This window comes from Schistocerca serialis, chromosome 8, assembly GCF_023864345.2.
Source record: "Schistocerca serialis cubense isolate TAMUIC-IGC-003099 chromosome 8, iqSchSeri2.2, whole genome shotgun sequence".
In the NCBI taxonomy this organism is placed as follows: domain Eukaryota; kingdom Metazoa; phylum Arthropoda; class Insecta; order Orthoptera; family Acrididae; genus Schistocerca; species Schistocerca serialis.
In genome coordinates, this window is record NC_064645.1 from 344508101 (window position 1) to 344525260 (window position 17160).

Here is a 17160-nt window from a genome sequence, read left to right on the forward strand (position 1 = left end):
TCATGTACCCAGGTTCGTCATTGAGTACACCATCGCAGGCGCTCCTGTCTGTGATGCAGCGTCAAGGGTAACCGCAGCCGTGGTCTCCCAGCTGATAGTCCATGCTGCTGCAAACGTTGTCGAACTGTTCGTGCAGATGGTTGTTGTCTTACAAACGACCCCATCTGTTGACTCAGGGATCGAGATGTGGCTGCACGATCCGTTACAGCCGTGCGGACAAGATGCCTGTCACCTCGACTGCTAGTGATACGAGGCCGTTGGGATCCAGCACGGCGTTCCGTATTACCCTCCTGAACCCACCGATTCCATATTCTGCTAACAGTCATTGGATCTCGACCAACGGGAGCAGCAGTGTCGTGATACGATAAACCGCAATAGCGATAGGCTACAATCCGACCTATACCAAAGTCGGAAACGTGATGGTACGCATTTCTCCTCCTTACACGAGGCATCACAACAACGTTTCACCAGGCAACGCAGGTCAACTGCTGCTTGTGTATGAGAAATCGGTTAGAAACGTTCCTCATGTCAGCACGTTGTAAGTGTCGCCACCGGCGCCAACCTTGTGTAAGTGCCCTGAAAAGCTAATAATTTGCATATCACAGCATCCTCTTCCTGTCGGTTAAATTTCGCGTCTGTGGTACGTAATCTTCGTGGTGTAGCAATTTTAATGGCCAGTAGTGTACTTGTTTATTTCTCAACATAGTCAGCCTGACGACGAACACATTTCTCCGTACGAGAGACCAATTTGTTGATAATGTCACTGTAGAATGTTGGACTTTATTGACGGAACGGCAACCCCACCTATGCTTGCACCGCTTCATCAGTATCAAAGTGATGTAACCGAAGGTGTTGTTTAAGTTTTAGAAACAGATGCTCTCTTGTGTTTAAGGTGAAAATAGTGAACCCAGCTTTCATCACGTGTCACAATGTTGTTAAGTTACTCGCCACCCTGAAGCTCAAAACACAATAGCAGGTGTTGACATATGTCAGATCTCCTCCGATTCAATTCAGGGGTGAGCATTCGAGGCACCCACCGCGCATATAGTTTTCTGTGCTGCAGTGATGACCTGTACACGCCCTCGTGTTATGCCACACTTACCTGTGAGCTGTGTATGTGCTATCCGACGATTTTAGCGGTTGGATTCATCATACCGATTCCGATGATCAGCTCGGCTGCCGTACGTGCTCGTCTACTCCGAGCTCTGTCACACGTTGAGGTAGAACCACTGTTTCCTTCGTAACGAGTACAAACAACTCAATGTCACACGTAACTGATGTCGATGCAGTCTTCACCCGACACAGCTTTCCTTTTGATATGGATTTCAGTTGGAGGCACGTTTTCTGCTGTTAGAAACTTCATTGTAGCATGCCATTCGCACGCACCGAAATAGTTACGTTACATAGAGCCACTTTACACGCTACAAGTTGCAGCCCTTTAGTGGCAGAGGATTGCAACTTGCTTCAGCGAAGCAGTGAAGTCGACCGTGTTTAAAACTGTTTGCCGGCCGGGGTGGCCGAGCGGTTCTAGGCGCTACAGTCTGGAACCGCGCCACCACTAAGGTCGCAGGTTCGAATTCTGCCTCGGGCATGGATGTGTGTGGTGTCCTTGGGTTAGTTGGGTTTCAGTAGTTCTAAGTTCTATGAGACTGATGACCTCAGGAGTTAAGTCCCATAGTGCTCAGAGCCATTGGAACCATTTAGAACTGTTCAAAAAATACTGGAAATTCGATACATTGATATTTAGGAAGTATCATTATCGAACGAACAAAATCGAAGTACCGGCCAAAAAATAAAAATCTGCTTATTGTAAATATATTGTCAGTTTTAGAGATGTACATTTGAGTACTGATTTATTATTGGATGTTCTGTAAGCAAGCAAACTAGCAGCCTGCTTATTTCCCTTAGAGTTTCAGCAACTGTTTTTGAAGAATTCCGATGTGAAGAAATAACGCAATAGTTGCGTTAAAAACTGTTTTTAACGTACGTGGTGTGCTATTTCTTCACATCGGTTATCTCGTTACTGTTATTTCATTCACTTCGCCACCCCCTCCCCCTCCATTGCAATGAGACTTCTTCTTCGTGCCATCTATACTTGCTTCTCACGATGAAAGAGAAAGACTGGACGTGATGAAAGCTCAAAAAGTAGTAAGACTCCTTCAAACAGTGAAAGTGAAACTACGTTCCACTACGATTTCAAATATGTATCGAAATTGCGAAGAGAATGTAATATAAAATAAAAATATCACCACTCGACATTGCCATTTCGATATCGATATATCGATAAGGAAAATAATTCCGATATGTATTGATACATTTTTGGAATAAATATCGGTATAACGATGTTTTATCAACAGCCCTTCTGAGTAATATGCATGACACATATCATCTCAACTGATATTAAGAACAGAATTAAAAATTCAGAGACTTCAATTTTCAGCATGCCTTCGTACATTAATAAGCGAAGCACTTTTAAATTGAAGGAATGGGGCAGATATTGAACGTGTGGAACAGAAGTTTTTAAGAACTATAGAAAGATGTAATGGTTGAGACAGAGTAAAATATGTTGAAAGTACAAAATAATTTTGAGTTTCTACGATGACAAAAAGCTGAAAGTAAACAGAGGAATATTTCACGACCACCTACAGAAAATAGACCCAAAATACTGGCTACAAAATCAAAAATAAGAAAATCAATGCAAAGGACAAAACCCCATGTCCACTGTCTGGTCCATATCCTACTGTATTTCCGTGGGATGCGAGCCAGTTGACACTTACGTCATTTGTCTTGAGAGACAACTCACCGGTTATGTAGCAGGGAACGCAGTGACATTTTGAACGTATGGCAGGCAAATACGACTCCACTGTGGCGGCGGCAGTAGCTCATGTTTTGGGACGAAACATTTGCTGTGCTCGCTTCGCCGTGAGAATCCGTGTCCGCCTCCAGTGTCCATCCCCAGGGATGGTCAACTCCCTCGTCTCATTAGTTAGCCTCGGTACCCTCGGGTTTAACAGCACGCATCTCCATACGCTCACATGGAGTCAGATAAAACGCTATCGTCCGTGCATATTTTCTGTCGTGACTCGTGGATTGCACTTAAAAGTACTGCTGGTATAAAAGCACCGACGTCGGAGTAAAAAACTTAACTACATCTCTGCATATCAAGTATGTGAACTACAACTTGCAATCTCACTAGTTCTGCATCTACGCAAATATAATTAACTTCTTTTCTAAATTGTCCTTCTTTTGTATTTAGTCTGCGATTTCGTGATGAACTTCGAGTTCTCGTAGGAGATGAGTTTACGTCAAATGAAATATTAGTGAGCAGAAATTAGTATAATGTTTGTAACGTTTGTTAAAGGCCACAGATTTGGAAGAATTTCTCATAGGTGACTCATTACGCGTGGCTAACGTTCGTTTGGGGGGGGGGGGGGATATCAAAAGTCTTTGATAGTGGTCCTCGACGTTCTGTCTGACTTTCTCTCTGTCTGTCTGTCCCTCCCTCTCTCTCTCTCTCTCTCTCTCTCTCTCTCTCTCTCTCCTTCTGCCCCCCCCCCATCTCCCTTTCTCTCTCTCTCTCTCTCTCTCTCTCTCTCTCTCTCTCTCTCTCTCACATTCTTCCTCTGTGCTAGTGACATGACGCATTGTCATCCATAAAAATTCCCTCTTTGCTTGGAAACGTGAAGTCCATGAATGCCTGAAAATGGCCAGAAGATAGTCGAACATAACCATTTCCAGTCAGCAATCAGTCCAGTTGGACCAGAGCACCAAGTCCGTTCCATTTAAACGCAGTCAGCATTATGGAGCCACCGCCATCTTGCGCAGTGCTCTATTGACAATGTGAATCCATGGTTTTGTGGGGTTTGCCACACTCGAACCCTAGCATCAGCTCTTACCAACTGAAATCGGGACTCATCTGTCCAAACCACGATTTTCCATTCGTCTAGAGTCCAACCGATATGTTCACGAGCCCAAGAATGGCACTGCAGCCAATGTCGTACTGTTAAGACACTCGTTTAGGTCATTTGCTGCCATAGCCAATTAACGCCATATTTCTGCTCATTGTCCTAATCATCTGTTCGTTGCATGTGCCACACTGATTTCTGAGATTATATGACGCAGTATTGCGTTTTTTACCACTGACAACTCTACGCAAACGCCGTTGTCGAGTGAAAGCCGTCGACCACTGCGTGGTCCGTGGTGAGAGATAATACCTGAAATTTGGCTTTCTCGGCACACTTTTTACACAGCGAATTTCGGAATATTCAACTCCTCAACGATTTGGAAAATGGAATGTGTCGTGTGTCGACCAATCCGCGTTCAAAGTCTGTTAATTCCCGCCGTGGGGCCATAGTCACGTCGGAAACTTTCACCCGAGTGCAAATGACAGCGCCGCCAGTGAATTGCCGTTTTACGCCTGGAGTACGCCATGCTACTACCGTCTGTATATCGCTGTCCCGTGACGTTTGTCACGAGACTGTACAGCATACGTATACAAAACCTATACCCATCGCCTATTGTTTATCGCTGTACGGCTATGCTTCTCACACAATTTTGTGTTAAACACCTTTCTGAAACGTACTCGTAGTTTATAATTTTGTTCGTCTTCCTTGTTTTCATACCTACTGAAATAAAGAAAATTAAACTTAACATTACTTCAAATGGAATAATAATTTGATTATTAGCATACTGTATTTTAAAGATACGATCTACAATATTACTTCAAAGTTAGGTATCAGTATTCGTTAGAAACATTAAGCACACGTAACGCAGCAAATACACAATACTGGCCATTAAAATTGCTACACCAAGAGGAAATGCAGATGATAGACGGGTATTCATTGGACAAATATATTATACTAGAACTGACATGTGATTACATTTTCACGCAGTTTGGGTGCATAGATCCTGAGGAATCACTACCCAGAACAACCACCTATGGCCGTAATAACGGCCTTGATACGCCTGGGCATTGAGTCAAACAGAGCTTGGATGGCATGTGCAGGTACAGCTTCCCATGCAGCTTCAACACGATACCACAGTTCATCAAGAGTAGTGACTGGCGTATTGTGACGAGACAGTTGCTCGGCCACCATTGACCAGACGTTTTCAATTGGTGAGAATGGAGAATGTGCTGGTCATTGCAGCAGTTGAACATTTTCTGTATCCAGAAAGACCCGTACAGGACCTGCAACATGCGGTCGTGCATTACCCTGCTGAAATATAAGGTTTCGTAAGGATCGAATGAAGGGTAGAGCCACGGGTCGTAACACATCTGAAATGTAACGTCCACTGTTCAAAGTGCCGTCAATGCGAACAAGAGGTGACCGAGATATGTAACCAATGGCACCCCATACCATCACGCCGGGTGATACGCCAGTATTGCGACGACGAATACATGCTTAAAATGTGCGTTCACCGCGAAGTCACCAAACACGGATGCGGCCATCATGATGCTGTAAACAGAACCTGGATTCATCCGAAAAAATGACGTTTTGCCATTCGTGCACCCAGGTAAGTCGTTGAGTACACCATCGCAGGCGCTCCTGTCTGTGATACAGCGTCAAGGGTAACCGCAACCATGGTCTCCGAGCTGATAGTCCATGCTGCTGCAAACATCGTCGAACTGGTCGTGCAGATGGTTGTTGTCTTGCAAACGTCCCCATCTGTTGACTCAGAAGCCGGTCGTGGTGGCGGAGTGGTTCTAGGCGCTTTAGTCCGGAACCGCGCGACTGCTACGGTCGCAGGTTCGAATCCTGCCTCGGGCACGGATGTGTATGATGTCCTTAGGTTAGTTAGGTTTATGTAGTTCTAAGTTCTAGGGGACTGATGACCTCAGATGTTAAGTCCCATAGTGCTCAGAGCCATTTGAACCATTTTGTTGGCTCAGAGATCGAGACGTGGCTGCACGATCCGTTTCAGCCATGCGGATAAGATGCCTGTCGTCTCGACTGCTACTGATACGAGGCCGTTGGGATCCAGCACGGCGTTCCGTATTACCCTCCTGAACCCACCGATTCCATATTCTCCTAACAGTCATTGGATGTCGACCAACGTGAGCAGCAATGTCGCGATACGATAAATCGCAATTGCGATAGGCTACAATCCGACCTTTATCAAAGTCGGAAATGTAATGGTACGCATTTCGCCTCCTTACACGAGGAATCACAACAACGTTTCACCAGGCAACGCCGGTCAACAGCTGTTTGTGTATGATAAATCGGTTGGAATCTTTCCTCATGTCAGCACGTCGTAGGTTTCGCCACCGGCGCCAATCTTGTGTGAATGCTCTGAAAAGCTAATAATTTGCATATCACAGAATCTTCTTCCTGTCGGTTAAATTTCGCGTCAGTAGCACGTCATCTTTGAGGTGTAGGAATTTTAATGGCCAGTAGTGTAAATGTATCTATTTATATTTTCTTTTGATTTTTATTCAAATGGTTCAAATGGCTCTGAGCACTATGGGACTCAACTGCTGAGGTTATTAGTCCCCTAGAAGTTAGAACTAGTTAAACCTAATTAACCTAAGGACATAACAAACATCCATGCCCGAGGCAGGATTCGAACCTGCGACCGTAGCGGTCTTGCGGTTCCAGACTGCAGCGCCTTTAACCGCACGGCCACTTCGGCCGGCTTGATTTTTATTATCGCTGCCAAAATTTTGTTGTATTTCAAGAACAACTCACTCCCAGATCCTGGCGCCAATTCATTTTTATTGCTTCTATTCCTATTACAGAATTAATGTTCCATTCAGGGATGTGCGGCATTGTATAACGCCCATATGGATTAAATCTCTGTGGGGACCTTACACTGACACTCAGATTTTTCTGGGAAAATGGATCTCACGGAGAATGAGGTGTCGCGAGAGGGCTGAGCGACTGCCAAATGGAAGCTTGCCACGAAGGATGAGTGTGCTTGTTTGAGTTCTGGTCCCGCATGGAGTTGTAGCCTGCTCAGAAGTTTCATATATCATTAATTGGATCTATTTAGTTAACACTGATTTAATGTAATTACATATTCCATTATCATATGACAATGTTCCAGTTATCCAATCAAAAGGAAATTTAAATATTATAATATTGGCTTCGAGCTAATTATAAAGGACTGTAAAAAAGTTTCCACTCGAAGGCCCTTCAGTTCAGAATCGGTATGCCGATTGGTAGTGAGACAATCATCCCACCGACGTACGAGGTTGAAGATACCTATTTAGTAAAACATCGTGTCCTGCTGCGTGAACAAGGCCGCAACTGCCTGCTACACATTATGGTCCAACAGGAGTTGTTTACCCTTTAGAGTCTTTTTTGAGGGACCGAAGGCATGATAGGGAGGGTTCCGGGAATACAGGTAGGGTGTTCCAGAGTCTCGCTCTTAAGTTGGTGTAGCTTCTGCGTTTCGATATCGTGAAGCAGCAGCATCCAGTACGGAACTTGGCACACCATTCCACATGGCGGTTTTCGACAGACATGCTGCCCCATACACATTTTTCGTTCTACGATTGATGTCTACCGTTGTTTGTCTTTCGGTATCCAATAAAATACTCACTGCTCATTGGTGTTGTTTCGACGCATTTGATAACAACATCACCATAGTTGACGTTTCAGCACGCACTGCAAGCACGTCGGAAACACCCGAGTGCCACACTAATCCCTTGGCCACATGTCTCTGCTCGCATACCCGCATCGGAATCGCGCTACGCCGCATATACACTGCAGCAACATTCTAAAACGGAAAGTATTTGATTGCCCTTATACAGGATATTTCAAAAACAATCATCCGATTACACCAGAGTATTTCCTGTACACGAACGAAGATATACGTACTTGATGTGGATTTTAACTTACTCTTCGAAATTAGTTTACCTTGGTGCCTGTTCATGTGTCACTCCTTCCACTCCCTGATACAGATAGCTCGCTCGCTCATTTATCAACGTGCGTCGAATCCATGTGTCTATAATGAAGTATGCGTTGACCACATGGGACGTAGGAAGTCGTGTTTGCGCAGTTGGACTCAAAAGTTCAAATGTGTGTGAAATCTTATGGGACTTAACTGCTAAGGTCATCAGTCCCTAAGCTTACACACAACCTAGGGATCGATGACCGTAGCAGTCTGATCCCTTTAATCCCACAAACCAACCAACCAACCAGCTGCTTAACCTAAATTATCCTAAGGACATACAAACACCCATGCCCGAGGGAGGACTCGAACCTGCGCCGGGACCAGCCGCACAGTCCATGACTACAGCGCCCTAGACCGCTCGGCTAATTCCGCGTGGCATTGGACTCAAAGCTCAACGTGATTTTCTGTAATGATCTGTGACAGGTTCTTTCTGCTGCGTCCCGTTTGAGCAACGTTGGGTGAATGCGACGCCACATAGGAACAGCAAAGAAAAAATGCCGGAACTCTTGACATGCTCGCAGAAGCATGGGACTAGTCACACTGCCACCTGAGTGATTGCTGTGCGTCCAGTGCTGGCCGTATTTGAAGTTCCTGAGAGTCCACCTCAGGAGGTGAGGGCTGAGCGCGTCAGATGGGTAACCGAAAGGGCCCGGGTTCGATTCTCGGCCGGTCAGAAGTTTCCAATACACTGTTGTATCGTCCTTTCTATTACTGCGATGAATGAATGGGTACGAACCGAAAGCCAATAAATTGAAATTAAAAAAAAATACCTTTTTTGAGAGAACTTTGACGCTAGACGTAACTGTAAAAACTACCTCATGATTCTATGAGCGTCTTTATAAAGATGGGATGGATTATTTGCATATAATAACTTTGTAGCTATATGTGAAAATTTAATTCAAATTCTGCCTTTATTCATGTGGAAGAAATAGGATCTGACTACGAAAGAATCATTTAGAAACACGCTGCAGTGTACTGTACAACGTCTCTTTATATTCTGAAATAATTAGAATAAGAGGGGTTATTCCGCGGGTCAATCGTAACGTAGTTCCTGCTCTCTAAAAATGACCATTAAATACCTGTTGTAATGCCTGTACTCGTTTATTTTAATTTATACAGAACTGTTTGAGTTACTGATCGAGTATAACTTAGAATTTCTATTCAAAGATAACCACTATCTGAAATTCTGTTTTTGTAACCCATGAAAAACATGTATATAAGCAACAGATATTTAATACTTGCAGTGGGAATGTACATCGTTCTGTCCTCACCTGCGTTAAGTAAAAAATAGTCTTCATCAATTGAAGACGTGATGTTTCGTATAAGACTCATCAATCCGTTTTCATATGAAATAAAGTCCGACCAACGCCGAAAAACATTAATGAAATGAAATGACGTAACGTGTTTAAACACTGTTCGATGAAACTGTTCTTATGGTGTACAGCTGTTTGTTTATTGAAATTGTGTAATGGGTAAAAGTAAGAAGCGATGCAATTACGAGATCGTGGTGAAATGTAATGCCTCCGATTTTTTATATTAAAACTTCTAAATCTTTTTAAATGAAAGAAAGTTCATCAGCGTCATGTGTCTTTGTTTCAGAAATCACCCTGGCGACGAACATACTTCTCCCAACGAGAGACCAGTTTGTTGATTCTGTCGCTGTAGAATATTTGTCTTTTTCGATGGAGGCACAACCGCACCTCTGAATGCGCCGCTACATCACTGTCAAAGGGAAATCATCGAACGTGTTCCGAAAAGTTTGGAAACAGATGAAAATCTGATCGGGCCAAGTTGGGACTGTATGGAGGATGATCGAGGGCAATGAACCCAAGGCGTCGCTCTGTTGCTGATGTGTCAGAGTTCGTGTGTGGTGCGGCATTGTCATGCTGAAGAAGAGGGTGGTCCATGAGTAGACGAACTCTTCGTATTCGAAAACGGATTACAGCACGCTGTTTCCCCCACACCGACATAGCTACATTACCAGCTGCAATGTTACACGCTCCAATTCAGAGCACTCTGGCGGCAGAGGGCCGCAGATACGTAGACAAGAAGAATGAAGATGTACAATGTCAGTAACGTTAGTTTTAAGACGACGTAAGCGTTTTCACATAAAATGTTCGGAAGCATTATTTTTCTGCACATCCTTGAATGTGAAGTGTATAGTTTTCAAGGAGACGATTCCCTCGTCGATTATACAACTGAAAATAATGTTTCATCTTCACGTAATAGTCGGCACTGTAGCATCGATGGCAGTCAACACGTGAGACACCATCTTCCTGATTCAAACTAAAAATGAGCAACTCGAATTATCTGCCACAAACAGCACTTAAAGTTCAGTTGTCTACCTCACCCTCAATTATTAACGTTCCTTATGTACTGTAAGGAAAAATAGAACGTTCTAGTATTAGGTGACCAATTTACAATCGTATATCACTCACAGGAGTCTGGAACATTCTATACACAACGCTGAATCTATTTTTCATAACTTCCTTGTATATATTTCATGTCAGTAACTATATGAAGCACATGAAGTAATAAATAACAGTAATCCGATGGACTATAGTACTTATTTGATGAAATAATTTCTGGTGATTCCTATCCTCTAGCTACAATGTCCCGCATAACGGTCTCTCTATTTTATAGATTACTGTCTGTTTGATGCAGTCAATTTTCGTAGCAGTCAGAGTGTGCATCGTACACTGATCTCAGTTACTCATTGTCTGGACTCAAGCCGAGTCCTGTCTCAGATGTTGTTGCATTCATTTCAGAACATTACATTCGTGTCATTCGTATTGTCCTACAAAACGGAATACGTAAACGTTCGTATCAAAAACTAAATACTGAAAGTAAGGACCTTCTACTGCGTCGTACCCAACTGCCAATTAGTAGGAATTTCTAGTGAGCCCGAATAGCAGTTCGTGTTTGTTAGAGTGTATATAAAAAAAGGCATGAAATACCAAACGTACTTACGGATGAATAAATAACGTACGCAGATTTGCTGTGGGTCATTCACGTCTGCTTATTATAACTTAGGAACTACCTTTGGTTTCTTGGATAATAACATGTACTGTTTGAAAAATAATAATGTCATACTGCATTTCCATCTCATTAATTTCTTAAAAGGTTCACGGAATATTGCTGGAGAGTACGCTTCAAATCTTCGAAAGAATTTGACAGTTAATGCTGAATTTAGAAAACCGGTGAGCTTTGGCGTTATTGAACGTGTAAAGTAAAATATGATCACCCTGTCGTCGAATCCCACGCGTAGCTTTTGAGTCAAATAAGCAATTTTGAGCTCCATCGAATGTAAAAGGTCTGTCAATGAATTTCGTTTTTGTTTTTACGGGGAGTACTGTCGCTCATACGTTTTAGTTTGGAATGACATGTACCTATGAAACATTGGACACACGAAGACACTATAATATGAAAAGTAATCATACGTGTGAAATGAGAAACTTTTTAACATAATTTTTTCAGTAATTATATGTCAGAGGAATATCGAAAAGCACAACGTAACATTGGATTTTTAATCCTTAACATTAGCATTCTGAAGCATTACGTTTCTCGATAGAAGATATGATCCCATGAAAGATATCGCCTATAGACAATGCAATATTAACCACTCTGCTTGATCTTAGATATGAAACCATATAAAGTTCTCTGTTCAGTACTCTACAATTCAATTTAGTGAATTTAGCCAAAAGTATGCTTTCGCACATTATCTTTGGACCTGTATTGTTGGCCGCATGGTTAGAGTTTCACACATTATTTGGTAAGTGAGAACTCATCATGGAGGTTATAAAACATGGGCTCAAGATAAAGCGGATTTCAGAGGTTTTTACTGCATGTGGGCTGGATCAGATAACATATAGTGCAGATCCATTCAGTGCTGAAATGGTATGAATGTCCACTATTTGTCAAAATTGTAAAAGAGACAAAAATATTTGCTAGAAAATAATTTGGTCACCAGTCCAATATGGACAGTTCCGCTGCATAAATAATTGGTTATCTCAGTAGTGGTTTTCGTAATTTAGAAATACACTTCCATATGCCATTACGATAAGTTGAACGGTCGAATGTGACTGAATTTACTGCGATTTTGCAGCTCCTATCATAGAGCAAAATAGAAATTTAAACGGACATAAAGTATTAATAACTTTTGTTAGCACTTAAGCTGTGGTGAACAGCTGACAGCCACTTCATAGAATCAACGTTTGGAGAATTATTCCAGTTCGATTAGCAAGAGCGTTGTCTTAACATGCGTCAAAAGCTGACACTGAACTCTGAATACTCCACACGTACTGACTCGTAGAGAGGCATTACTCCCCATCATCAAACCCATCACAAGAAAATGCTTTTCAAACTGAACTGCTTATGAATAGCGAGATGAGAACGAAAATTCCCCTGATATGACTGTATTATGTTCACGTTTATCTCAAACCCCAGAAAGTTAAAATATTTAACTTACTCTAATATTGTATTATGAACAATATTTTTTGATATTTTGGGTTCTTTCCCCACAAAAGCGGCGGTTTTTTGTTTTTCTACTGAAATTTATAGGTCACATTTCTTACATACTAAAGAGAGATTAAAATAGTCACTACCTATCGAAACACCTGTGTAGAGCTGGCTTTATATTCTCCAATAAACCGTGCAAAGCCGCGCGGAGTAGCCGAGCGGTCTAGGGCCACTTGTCACGCTCCGTGTGGCTCTCTTTAATAATTGTAATTTAAAAGACGAGAAGTGTTTACGATCTCGGCAAGGAGACTTGTAAGAAAAGTCACATTCTTACAATAACCATTTGAGAAGCGTTAAAACAAAATGAAACGTGCTTGGTCTAAAGATGATTTCTATTAAACTCACAAAATACGGTGTATGCCCTATATAACGAGTAAAACAGCGACTGTGGAAGAGACACCCACAAACAAGATGGACAATACGCAACAGGCGACGGTTTCGTGTGCTTCTAGGCGTGTTGGTACACGATTACAAGTGAACTACCTTTATCAGTTGCACATTATATTGATTAATTCATACTTTTCTTGTTAATATCCTATATTAATATCCATTTTTGTCTGTTTGAATATTATTTTTTATCACTTCATTTCGCCTGAGATACGGTCAGCTATGCTATGCACGGGTACTTGTAATCCGCGTTTAGTCATCCTGGCTGAATATAATTAATAACATTTTTAGTGTTCTTGATTCCTAGCTTATGAACTGTGTTACATGTTATGCCTTTATGCATATACTGAGTTCGCAGTTATTATGACAGTTAAGTTTTACATCCTCACATTAGGTTTAAGCTCTACTTTCGGTACAGTAGTCTTATTTCGTCGTTCCACCGTTAGCGCAGTGAATGTTTCTTCTGGTGTTTTCGTGTTCATTTTCTAAAAAGTCATCTACATCCTTTATTAAAAATGAGAACAGCATCGCACACTCTAATGAATTCGACAGGTATACCTGTCTGTTATGATGTTCTTTTTTCCAGTTTCCTTATCTGATCTGAGCTCTTATTAGGTTTCCTCACTTCGCTTTTATGTTGAATTGTTTTAGTTGCTTTCGAATGATTCCACGTGGCCACTTGAACGCCTTTTTATATAATGTTTCTGTTAACGTTCTCTTTGGTTTTCTTACTACTTGCATTAGTTTTTACAAACTTTAGTTTAGTGCCAAGTAATTTTCATGAAATTTCATTTACCTGGTCAGGTAAAAAAGCCCAAATTTTGTCGTCATGTAGGTTCATCATGAACACAACACAAATTTAACTATTGTGATGTCGACTCGAGCCAACGTTTAGGACGAAACCGCACGTTCCATTGGGCAAAAGACGGCGTTCTTCCCGTATTGTGGTGATACCGTTTGATCCAGTATGCTCCTTCCGTTACGTACCATTGTGTTTTCTATCTACTGGTTCCACAAGCTCATCCTCTAAAGATAAAGCTGCCATCAAAACGAAGGTTGACTTGAAAATCAAAGTGCTGTACTGGACACTGTTCATTTAGAGGTGATATTCTCTTGCCTTCCTCAGACATTTTGAACTAATGTACCCAACCACTTACAGGAAGAACCTACATTTTAACTAATATTTCCTACCATGGTGCTGTTCAACGTTTCCACTAGAAAAAAAATCATTGTCAGAGATAAAAGAAGCAATAAATAACAGAGAAATATCCTTGAACCCACCAGACATCGGTTCTTACACTTTTAGATTAGTAATCGGGCCAATGAGCCACAGAGAGAACCATCACTTAACAGGTGATATCCTTCTATGATTTAATGTAGTTAAACAAACAGCAGTACCATACTGCAGCATATGCGGCAATGCAGCACAGAAATTTATATTAGTTAATGGCTAAAACATTAACCCGGTTCCGGTTTCAGGTTACTTATCTACTGACTTCCAGGGACAAACAATTGGATTTTCAGTATTTTATACAATTTTTGGTCGAATTTAAAAATTTAAAATACAATGATATTCTACTAATTAAGAGGTATAAAGGTACGTTCCAGATTTAACACGAAAAGTCAAGAATTAAATTTGGAAACTGTGTGTAAGTCTTGAGACAGCATCACTCAATATGCACAAATTCATCTGGTGTTTCAAATCTGTCTTATCAATCACTGTGGCAAAGACAATGCAACGGCGCCAGCAGTGCCTCGCTAGCTCTGTGATAAGCTTCCAGACCTAAAATCGGATTCAAAACCTTAAATTCTCGAGCTAGCACATTCTTGCAACCTCTTTTTAACGCCTCCTAAATCTAAAGATGAAAGATTTAAGAAATTGTGATTTTGTACCTTTGTTAAAACTTAAGTGTTTATTCTTATATCTACATAATTTCTAGATTTTCGTGAATGTACAGTGTGACTGATTTTGGTGTGGTATTGACTAATTTATCTTGGTTTCTTTTTGGGTCTTCTCTCATTGCAACATTTACGTATTATCGTGGTAGTCCCAAAATGCTTCTTGGGTATGTCACAGGCCTTCACATAGACAAAGCCCATACTGGTATGAAAAGTCTCAGTTGGTGGCAACAGAAGCCAGCTACGATGGACACTCTCCGAGGATGCAGTCCGTAACACAAAACACCTTTTTTGTGCACCCTGGTGCATAACATTACATTTAGAGGGCTCACAATGGCCTTTGCTTCAGATACTTCTTTGTTACGCCCAGCTATTAATTTTTTTTTATTAAGTTAACACGTGATTGTTCAAATCCCCGTCTGACCATCCTGACACAGGTTTTCGTTTAACTCGTTAAATCGACTAAGGCAAATATTTCTTTGATAGGGTACAGTCGATTTCCTCCCCCATTCCGCCCAATCCTAGCTTCTGCTCCGTGTAGTATGACATCGTCGTCAATGGGATTCTTAAACCCTAGTCATCCTTTCATCCTTTTCCCCAACATTGCTCACTGAATGCAAGTATGGACTCGACTCATACCTGAAGTAGTGCTGGAAGCAATTAACACCATTAATCCTGCAGGATGTCCATAAATCCGTAAGAGTACGAGGGGATGAAGATCTCGTGCAAACAGTACGTTGCAAGGCATCCCAGATATGCTCAATAATGTTCATGTTTAAACACAGAAGAGTGTTCATGGAGACACTCTGTAGCAATTATGCACAGTTGCGGTGTCTCATTGTCCTGCTAGAATTGCCCAAGTCCGTCGAAATGAATAATGGACATGAATGGAGGCAGATGATCAGACAATAGGCCTACGTACGTGTCATCTGTCCGAGTTGTTTCTAAACGTATCAGGGAGTCCCATATCACTCCAAATGCACACGCTCCACACCATTACAGAGCGTCCACCAGCTTGAACAGTCCCCAATTGACATGCAGGGTCCATGGGTTCATGAGATTGTCTCCTACGCATACACGTCCACTCTCTCGATATAATTTGAAACGAGACTCATCCGATCAGGTAACATGTTTCCAGTCATCAACAGGACAACGTCGGTGTTGATGGGCCCAGGCGAAGTGTAAAGCTTTGTGTCGTGCTGTCATCAAGCATACACGACTGTACCTTCGGCTCCGAAATTCGATATTCATGATGTTTCGTTGAACGGTTCGCACGCTGACACTTGTTGATGGCCCAGCATTGAAGTCTGTAGCAATTTGCGGAAGGATTGCACTTACGTCACGTTGAACGATTCTCTTCAGTCGTAGTTGGTCCCGTACTTGCAAGATCTTTTTCCGACCTCAGCGTTGTCGGAGGTTTGATGTTTTGCTGAATCCTAATATTCATGGTAGACTCGTGAAATGGTCGTACGGAACAATCCCCACTTCATCGGTACCTCGGAGATGCAGTGTCCCATCGCTCGTGCGCCGACTATAACACGAAGCTCCAACTCAGTTAAATCTTGATAACCTGCCATTGTAGCAGCAGTAACCGATGAGCCAGGCACTTGTAGTCTTATACAGGGTGGTCCATTGATAGTGATCGGGCCAAATACCTCACGAAATAAGCATCAAACGAAAAAACTACAAAGAACGAAACTCGTCTAGCTTGAAGGGGGAAACCAGCTGGCGCTATGGTTGGCCCGCTAGATGGCGATGCCATAGGTCAAACGGATATCAACTGCGTTTTTTAAAATAGGAACCCCCATTTTATGACATATTCGTGTAGTACGTAAAGAATTATGAATATTTTAGTTGGACCACTTCTTTCGCTTTGTGATAGATGGCGCTGTAATAATCACAAACGTGTAAGTACGTGGTATCACGTAACATCCCGCCAGTGCGGACGGTATTTGCTTCGTGATACATTACCCGTGTTAAAATTGACCGTTTACAAATTGCGGAAAAGGTCAATATCGTGTTGATGTATGGCTATTGCAATCAAAATGCCCAACGGGTGTCTGCTATGTACACTGCTCGGTATCCTGGACATCATCATCCAAGTGTCCGGACTGATCGCCGGATAGTTATGTTACTTAAGGAAACAGGAAGTGTTCAGCCACACGTGAAACGTTAACCACGACCTGCAAGAAATGATGATGCCCAAGTAGATGTTTCAGCTGCTGTCGTGGCTAATCCGCACATCAGTAGCAGACAAATTGCGCGAGAATCGGGAATCTCAAAAACGTCGGTGTTGAGAATGCTACATCAACATCGATTGCACCCGTACCATATTTCTATGCACCAGGAATTGCATGGCGACGACTTTGAACGTCGTGTACAGTTCTGCCACTGGGCACAAGAGAAATTACTTGACGATGACAGATATTTTGCAGGCGTTCTATTTAGCGACGAAGCGTT